The 10,000-nt window shown below is 45.3% G+C and overlaps 1 protein-coding gene across 1 annotated transcript in view; it reads left to right on the forward strand.

Annotated features, from left to right (window-relative positions):
• nhsl3 (NHS like 3) overlaps positions 1 to 10,000 on the forward strand; it is a 56,043-nt gene that overhangs the window by 304 nt on the left and 45,739 nt on the right. The gene's annotated exons all lie outside the window — the stretch shown is intronic.

The following is a 10,000-nucleotide window of genomic DNA, read 5'->3' on the forward strand; positions in this document are numbered from 1 at the left end:
CACACACACATACACACACACACACACACACACACCAGCCCTGCAGAGGGTAAATCCCCAACAGCACGATAGACACTAACACATACACAAACACACACACACACACACACACACACACACACACACACAGTTAATATATTTTCAATGAAGTAAAATAAATACATTGAGAGTATTTTTGCTTACTCCTGAGGATGAATCACTTTCCAATAATTATTTCTGAGTTGGCATCAAATTGCAGTTTGTCATCAAAGACAGTAATTGTACTTGTGTGTGCAACTTCCACTGGTTCCTTGTGAATCATGGTTGCCAAGCATAGTCCTTCCCGTCTATGCTTGGTGAAATCCACAAACATCTCTTTGGTCTGGGTGACATCCCGCTACCACACCACTCCACAAACTAACTGAGGACTGGCCCATACACACACACACACAAACACACACACACACACACACACGGACACACGGACGGACACACACACACACACACACACACACGGACACACGGACGGACACACACACACACGGACACACACACACGGACACACACACACACACACACACAGTGACTATGTATTTGTATTTGACCTTAGAGAGCACTTTGTCGACAGCAAACCTCACCAGGTGGTGATTACGATGGTGGCTTCTGCAGTTATCCGTGTACAAGATGACCAGCAGGGGTGAGAGGCCACAGCCCTGGGGGGAGCCAGTGGATGTGTATCGCAGGTCGGAAAAGCCTTTGGTTGACCAGCACCCTCTGTGTTTTAAGGGTGAGAAGGTCCACAAAAATACATAGAATTAGCTGCTGATCCAGCTTGAAGCAGTTTGTCTTAACCACAGTTGTAGCCAGGATGTGTGGTTGAAGAGTGTTGAAGGCAGATGAGAAGTTCGCACACAGGAGTCAATGAGGGGCAAATGTATTTGGACTCTCTAGGAGTTCATGAGTTCATTCAGTATGAAGAGTTTGGCATCGAAGGCAGAGCTGAGGCCTACAGACCTGAGGTCATTTCGGGCCTTGAGGCTGCTCTTCATGGGAGCAGGTGAAGGTCACTCAGGGCCGCGGGTTTGTTGGCTGATGTAGGTGCTGTAGCCGCTGGTTTGTTAGCTTGTGTAGGTGGCTGGTTTGTTAGCTGGTTTGTTAGCTGTAGTACAGTAGGTGGCTGGTTTGTTAGCTGGATTGTTAGCTTGTGTAGGTGGCTGGTTTGTTAGCTGGTTTGTTAGCTGTAGTAGGTGGCTGGTTTGTTAGCTGGTTTGTTAGCTGGTCTATTAGCTGGTGTAAGCGGCTGGTTTGTTAGCTGTAGTAGGTGGCTGGTTCGTTAGCTGGTGTAGGTGGCTGGTTTGTTGGCTGGTTTGTTAGCTGGTTTGTTAGCTGGTGTAAGCGGCCGGTTTGTTAGCTGGTTTGTTAGCTGGTGTAGGTGGCTGGTTTGGGTGCTGGCCCCTTATCTGGTCCTCCGTGGTTTTAGCTGCTTATCATGGGGTCATCTCTCTCTCTCTCGCTCAGCTGATCCAAACAGGAGGATTAGCCAGGGTACGCACAGGCATGCCTGCCCCTCCCTGCACACATTTCCTGTTGGCTCCCCCTTTTCCATGCATTTCATGCTCTCTCTCTCTCTCTCTCTCTCTCCACCCTGCTCTCTCTCTCTCTCTCTCCACCCTGCTCTCTCTCTCTCCACCCTGCTCTCTCTCTCTCTCTCTCTCTCTCTCTCTCTCCACCCTGCTCTCTCTCCACCCTGCTCTCTCTCTCTCTCTCTCTCTCCACCCTGCTGTCAGGCTGAATGCCGGTCAGCTCCTGCTGTTGTGGTGGAGACCCCAGTGCCGACCGCTGGCCTCACGCCACAATGACACCAACACAAAGCCTGTGTGTGTGTGTGTGTGTGTGTGTGTATGTGTGTGTGTGTGTGTGTTTGTGTTTGGTGTGTGTGCGTGTGTGTGTGTGTGTGTGTTTGTGTTTGGTGTGTGTGTGTTTGTGTTTGGTGTGTGTGTGTGTGTGTTTGTGTGTGTGTGTTGAGGGGGAGGGGTGGCTGTGTACACACTCCAGAAGATGACTGTGACTTTCATCTTGTTGATGTCAGAGGACTTTCTGAAAGAGACGTTCACCAGAGTGTCGTAGCTCAAGAGAGATGTGTGTGTGTGTGTGTGTGTGTGTGTGTGTGTGTTTCATTCCAGAGGGGTGTTTCCTTACTCTGGACTCATCTGTATGTGTGATGTCAGTCAACTGGACAGTAACTCTTTGTGGTTCTGTTCACAGTTAACATGTGTGTGTGCGTGTGTGTGTATGTGTGTGTGTGTTTGGGGGGTGGGGGGGGTCTGTGTGGACATCGCCTGTAGAGGACATCTGTGTGTGTGTGTGTGTGTCAAACAGAGATGCTGTTCTGGGGAGGAATGAGGTCATCTGTTGCTTTGGGATTCCCTAAAACTGCACCACCCTGCCCACATCTGAAGGAAAGGATGGAGAGAGAGATAGAGACAGGAGACTGATAGAGGAGCAGAAGGAGAAACTGGTAGAGAGATAAGGAGTAAAGCTTCCCTGCCTCTGACCTTTCAGACTCTAAAAAACAAATGGCCTCATAAATTAGCTTGGCTTAGCATAGCAGTGGCCTCTATAGCCTCAGAAGTGACCTGCTAGGTTAGCATAGCAGTGGCCTCTATAGCCTCAGAAGTGACCCACTAGGTTAGCATAGCAGTGGCCTCTATAGCTTCAGAAGTGACCCACTAGGTTAGCATAGCAGTGGCCTCTATAGCCTCAGAAGTGACCTGCTACGTAGGTTAGCATAGCAGTGGTCTCTATAGCCTCAGAAGTGACCCACTAGGTTAGCATAGCAGTGGCCTCTATAGTCTCAGAAGTGACCCTCTAGGTTAGCATAGCAGTGGCCTACATGGCTTTTAGATAACCCGCTAGGTTAGCATAGCAGTGGTCTACATGGACTTTTAAGCGATCTGCTAGGTTAGCACAGCAGTGGGCTCTATGGCCTTATAAATGGTCTGCTATGTTAGTGTAGCAGTAACCTATATGGACTGTAGGTGGCCTGCTAGGTTAGCATAGTAGTGACCTATATGGCCTTTAAGTTACCCACTAGGTTAGCATAGCAGTGACTTATATGGCCAGAGACGGTTGATAAAGCGAAACGATTCATAAGAGGGTAAATTCTGGCACGTTGTGACGTGGGGTTCGAAGCTGTCACGCCCATTTAGGAGTCTAGTGGGAGGTCCAGTGTCTATGTATTCCTATGGGAGAAATGAAAATTTTTACAGAATATGACCAATCCCTTAGCCCTACATTCAGCGATGTAAGTTTTGAACCCATTTTCTAGAAGCCACATGTCTCCCTAACATTCTGACATTGAAATTGTATTTTCCAACGAAACAAATAAAGACAAAAATAGCTTTGTTTGTGATCTGTCACTGTCTCCTCAAAGATCTGGTGCACAGCCACCTGTTTTCAGAGGCTCTAGACTATGACCTTTAAGTTACCCACTAGGTTAGCATAGCAGTGACCTATATGGCCTTTACAGTTTTTTTCAGTCGCTAACAAGCGTTTGTCTAACCAGTTGTTACATTTTCAAAACTCTAAACACAATTAGCACAGCATCGGTCTTTTGTGGCCATACCATTCACACATTTCATGTCGTTTTCACACAATATGCAGTTGGTGAACACATTTCCATAATGCTTACATTTTCTTAACAGACAAGCTATACCTTCCAACAAAACTATGGATTGTTTTTGTAGTATTTACGAATGTTAACACACAACATCCCACAATAGCAAACACAATAGGCTATTCCAAACATTAGATACACTATAAAAACCTCTGCTTTTGCTCTGCTTCTGCTACCAAATGGTTTTAGATCGCAGAGATCAGATACAGTAATTTTGTGCTTTTTTTTAGTTCCCTGCCTTTTTATCTGGGCTTTTTGCTGTTGTTTTTTGTTCAGAATGCTCTTGTGTGTTTCATAGATATTTTGTTCACTGTAAGCAATACTGTAAAACTTTTTCTGTTCTATCATACTGTAAACAGTATTTCTACTGTAGCCTACCTCCTGTAGTAAATAGTAAAGGAAAAAAAAACTGATTTGCTTTTTACTGGAATGCTTTTGAATGTGAATATTACATGTGGACATACAGTTCCCAACCAAGAAATTTAGTGTAAAAAAGGTGGATAGAGCATGTTTTGCATGCAAATACCTGTAAAACTGAAACATAAAAGTCTATGCAGTTTTTGTAATGTCAACAATAGCCAGTATTTTGAAACCTGGTGTACTTTGATTGACTGCATGAACCTTGTGAAGTGAAAACAAGTGTTATTCTTTGACAGAATAATTTCATTTTGAGTCAAATTTCCAGTGTTTTGGTAAAGTTAATGTGTGCAGAGAAAGATGTGTTCTGTTTTCAAATGAAGAGTTAGTATATATTTAACAAAATGTGTTTTTGAGAAGAAAATTATCCATTTGGTCAATTGTGTTTTGTAGGTTTGAGTCTGTGTTAAGAGTTTAAAAAAAATTTCTGAAGTATGGGTAAGCGCTTGTTAGCGATTGAAAAAAACTGTAAGTTACCCACTAGGTTAGCATAGCAGTGACCTATATGACCTTTAAGTTACCCACTAGGTTAGCATAGCAGTGACCTATATGACCTTTAAGTTACCCACTAGGTTAGCATAGCAGTGACCTATATGGCCTTTAAGTTACCCACTAGGTTAGCATAGCAGTGACCTATATGACCTTTAAGTTACCCACTAGGTTAGCATAGCAGTGACCTATATGACCTTTAAGTTACCCACTAGGTTAGCATAGCAGTGACCTATATGACCTTTAAGTTACCCACTAGGTTACCATAGCAGTGACCTATATGACCTTTAAGTTACCCACTAGGTTACCATAGCAGTGACCTATATGGCCTTTAAGTTACCCACTAGGTTAGCATAGCAGTGACCTATATGACCTTTAAGTTACCCACTAGGTTAGCATAGCAGTGCCAGCCTGGGGACATCCCTTCTCTTTCAGTTTGCGTATAGGCTATTAGCGCTTTTTCATTTCTTTCTTTCTCTCTCTCTCTCTCTCTCTCTCTCTCTTTAGTCAATTCAAGTTGTTTTTATTAGCTTGTCTGATTGGGTTCAGCACCAGTCCTACTCAGTGTCTGAGTCACCACTGCACTTCTACACACACACACACACACACACACACACACACACACACACTTATGATTATACTAGGAAGGTTTATGGGTTCCAAATGCAGCTCGACTTTAAGGTTCTTACCTTGCATGCAGAACTCCAAATAGGGCTAATTTGAGTGTCTCTGTGTGTGTGTGTGTGTGTGTGTGTGTGTGCGTGTGTGTGTGTGTGTGTGTGTGTGTGTCTGTGTGTGTGTGTGTGTTTCAGCGTGTGTGGCATCTGTTACGTAACGCTGCTGTAATGAATACACCTGTTGACATGTGGGTTTTGACTGTTTACTTCAGCAAGACTCTCCTTCCCTCTCACAACCCTTTTCTTTACCACTACTCTACCTTTCTCTCTCTCTCTCTTCTCTCTATCCCTCTCTTTTCTCTCTCCCTCCTTCCTTCTCCACAACCCTTTTCTTTACCGCTACATTATCTCTAGCCCTCTCTCTCTCTTCTCTCTATCCCCCTTTCTTTTCTCTATTGCTCTTTCTTCCCTCTATCTCTCTTTCCCTCCTTCCTTCTCCACAACCTCTCTTCTTACCTTACCTTTTCTCTATCCTCCTCTCTTTTCTCTCTCCTTGCTCTATCCTTCTCTCTCTTCTCTCTATCCCTCTCTCTCTCTTTTCTCTATTGCTCTCCCTCCTTCCCTCTCCACAACCCTTTTCTTTACAGCTACATTATCTCTAGCCCTCTCTCTCTTCCGTCTCCCCCTCTCTCTTCCCTTTCTCCCTCTCTCTTCCTTCTATCTCTATTTTCTCTATCCCCCTCTCCCTTCCCCCTCCACAACCTTTCTCCTGACCACTACTCTACCTCTCTCTCTTTTCTCTATCCTCCTCTCTTTTCTCTCTCCTTGCTCGATCCTTCTCTCTCTTCTCTCTATCCCTCTCTCTCTTTTCTCTATTCATTTCTCTTTTATATCTCCTTTCCCTATCACTCTCTCTCTCTCTCTCTCTCGTGTCTTTGTTTTGCTCATTCTTTTCTCTCCTTATCCCATGTTAAATATAGTTCCCTGTCAACCCAAGCTGCCCTCACAGGCACACACAAACACACAAACACACACACACACACACAAATCACAAATGGAATATTTTTGTGATGGAGAAAGTGAAGGTCACACAGGCAGCTGAGATCCTGGGGGTCAGGATGGATACACCCAGTGAATGGTACACACACACACATACACACACACACACACACACACACACACACAGACACACATACACACGCACACACACACACACACAAGGTGAACTGTATGTGTGTGTGTGCGTGTGTGTGTGTGTGTGTGTGTTTGTGAATACAGCTGAATGAACATTTTCCTGTAGTTTCCCATGGCTGCTTGCTTCTGAGTCAGCAAGTAGTCCTGTGTCACAGTATCTGTGTGTGTGTGTGTGTGTGTGTGTGTGTGTGTGTGTGTGTGTGTGTGTGTGTGGTGTGTGTGGTGTGTGTGTGGTGTGTGTGTGTGTGTGTGTGTGTGTGTGTGGTGTGTGTGTGTGTGTGTGCGTGCGTGCGTGCGTGCGTGTGCGTGTGTGCGCATGTGTGTGTGTGTGCGTGGTGTGTGTATGTGTGTGTGTGTGTGTGTGTGTGTGTGTGTGTGTGTTTGACCCTGTGCCCTCATACCTGCATGACCCATGTAAGCTATCACCATTAAGGGTCAGATGGGGCAGTTTAGAGAGGTTGGGATGGGGCAGTTTAGAGAGGTATGGGTAAGGATGGGGCAGTTTAGAGAGGTTGGGATGGGGCAGTTTAGAGAGGTATGGGTCAGATGGGGTAGTTTAGAGAGGTCGGGATGGGGCAGTTTAGAGAGGTATGGGTAAGGATGGGGCAGTTTAGAGAGGTATGGGTAAGGATGGGGCAGTTTAGAAAGGTATAAAGATGGGGCAGTTTAAAGGGGTATGGGATGGGGCAGTTTAGAGAGGTAAGGGTCGGAATGGGGTGAGTTGTGCCCTCATACCTGCATGACCCATGTAAGCTATCACTATTAAGGGTCAGATGGGGCAGTTTAGAGAGGTTGGGATGGGGCAGTTTAGAGAGGAGAGTTTGGGATGGGGCAGTTTAGAGAGGTATGGGTCAGATTGGGGCAGTTTAGAGAGGTCGAGATGGGGCAGTTTAGAGAGGTATGGGTAAGGATGGGGCAGTTTAGAGAGGTCAGGATGGGGCAGTTTAAAGGGGTATGGGTAAGGATGGGGCAGTTTAGAGAGGTCAGCATGGGGCAGTTTAAAGGGGTATGGGTCAGATTGGGGCAGTTTAGAGAGGTCGGGATGGGGCAGTTTAGAGAGGTTGGGATGGGGCAGTTTAGAGAGGTATGGGTAAGGATGGGGCAGTTTAGAAAGGTATAAAGATGGGGCAGTTTAAAGGGGTATGGGATGGGGCAGTTTAGAGAGGTAAGGGTCGGAATGGGGTGAGTTTCAAGGGGTATGGGTCGGGATGGGGCAGTTTAGAGAGGTATGGGATTGGGCAGTTTAGAGAGGTAAGGGTCGGGATGGGGCAGTTTAAAGGGGTCGGGATGGGGCAGTTTAGAGGGGTAAGGGTCAGGATGGGGCAGTTTAGAGAGGTACAGTATGGTGACATTGTTTTTGCCAGATGGGCTGGTGTTGGGATGGGCTGGTGAGTGTTTTAGAAACTGCAGATCTTCTAGGATTTTCACGCACATCCATCTCTAGGGTTCACAGAGAAATGGTAAAAAAAAATTTTAGTTTTCAGGTCAAAAAAATGTTTTTATTATCAGAGGTCGGAGGAGAATGGCCAGACTGGTTCGAGAAAGGCAACGGCAAGTCAATAATCATGTCAATATGGACCAACATCTCAGAGTGGAATGTGTCCAGCGAGCACCTTGTTGAATCTATGCCAGGAAGAACTCATCTGCACAGAAATAATGTAGATAAGATAGAATGTACTGTAGATCATAAGAACCATATTCCAGAACTGGGTTCCACATGAGAACCGGCCCTTCAGTGTGTATCAGTGTGTGATGTGAGTTTTCGTTTATGGGTAGACCTGTGTGTGATGTGTGTTGTGTAGGGTTATGTTAGAAGTGTGTGATGTGTGTTAGCAGGTGTGTATGGTAGGCCTGTGTGATGTGTGTTAGCAGGTGTGTATGGTAGGCCTGTGTGATGTGTGTTAGCAGGTGTGTATGGTAGGCCTGTGTGATGTGTGTAAGCAGGTGTGAATGGTAGGCCTGTGTGATGTGTGTTAGCAGGTGTGTATGTTAGCAGGTGTGTATGGTAGGCCTGTGTGATGTGTGTTTGCAGGTGTGTATGGTAGGCCTGTGTGATGTGTGTTTGCAGGTGTGTATGGTAACAGCCCTGTCAGTAGGTTCTCTTCAGCATGCAGTGCACTCAGGTCCAACACTAGGGGGCAGTAGATATCAAGTGAGGATCAACACAGCTGAGTGTGTGTGAGGAAATCTCTCCATCCTCCACTCCCTCTCTATCCATCACTCCATCCCTCTCTCTTTCCCTAATTCACTCCCTTGCTCTACCTATCCCTACTTCCCTCCCTCTCTCTCTATCCCTTCTTCCCTCCCTCTCTCTCTATGCTTCTGTCCCCCTCTCTCTATCCTTCCTCAATCTCATTTTCCCTCATTTAGTTCCTTTCTCTATCAATCCCTCTTTCCCTCCCTCTCTCTTTTTCCTTCTCTCTCTCTATGCCTCCCTCTCTCGTTCCATCCTTTCCTCTCTCTCTATCCCTCCCTCCCTCCCTCCCTCCCTCTCTCTCTATGGTTCCCTCACTCTCCCTATCCTACTCAATGTCATTCCCTCCCTTCCTCTCTCTATCAGGAGATTAGGTATGAAGGGTAATTGATTATTTGGGTCATTTATCATTGTGGGGAATTAATCATAGGCGTTATATGCAAGTGTAACAGGAGTAGTGGAGGCCTGTGTGGAGTGTGTGTTAGGATACATGCAGTTAGAATACATGAGGATACATGCAGTTAGGATACATGCAGTTAGGATACATGCAGTTATGCAGTTAGGATACATGCAGTTAGAATACATGAGGATACATGCAGTTAGGATACATGAGGATACATGCAGTTAGGATACATGCAGTTAGGGCAGGGATAAATGCAGTTAGGATACATGCAGTTATGCAGTTAGGATACATGCAGTTAGGATACATGCAGTTAGGATACATGAGGATACATGCAGTTAGGATACATGCAGTTAGGGCAGGGATAAATGCAGTTAGGATACATGCAGTTATGCAGTTAGGATACATGCAGTTAGAATACATGAGGATACATGCAGTTAGGATACATGCAGTTAGAATACATGAGGATACATGCAGTTAGGATACATGCAGTTAGGATACATGCAGTTATGCAGTTAGGATACATGCAGTTAGAATACATGAGGATACATGCAGTTAGGATACATGCAGTTAGGATACATGAGGATACATGCAGTTAGGATACATGCAGTTAGGGCAGGGATAAATGCAGTTAGGATACATGCAGTTATGCAGTTAGGATACATGCAGTTAGGATACATGAGGATACATGCAGTTAGGATACATGCAGTTAGGGCAGGGATAAATGCAGTTAGGATACATGCAGTTATGCAGTTAGGATACATGCAGTTAGAATACATGAGGATACATGCAGTTAGGATACATGCAGTTAGAATACATGAGGATACATGCAGTTAGGATACATGCAGTTAGGATACATGCAGTTATGCAGTTAGGATACATGCAGTTAGAATACATGAGGATACATGCAGTTAGGATACATGCAGTTAGGATACATGAGGATACATGCAGTTAGGATACATGCAGTTAGGGCAGGGATAAATGCAGTTAGGATACATGCAGTTATGCAGTTAGGATACATGCAGTTAGGATAC

Source organism: Alosa pseudoharengus, unplaced genomic scaffold (assembly GCF_046254945.1).
Source record: "Alosa pseudoharengus isolate Yale_2024_CS ecotype anadromous, Long Island Sound unplaced genomic scaffold, YU_APseudo_1.1 YU_APseudo_1.1_scf_23, whole genome shotgun sequence".
Classification (NCBI taxonomy): domain Eukaryota; kingdom Metazoa; phylum Chordata; class Actinopteri; order Clupeiformes; family Clupeidae; genus Alosa; species Alosa pseudoharengus.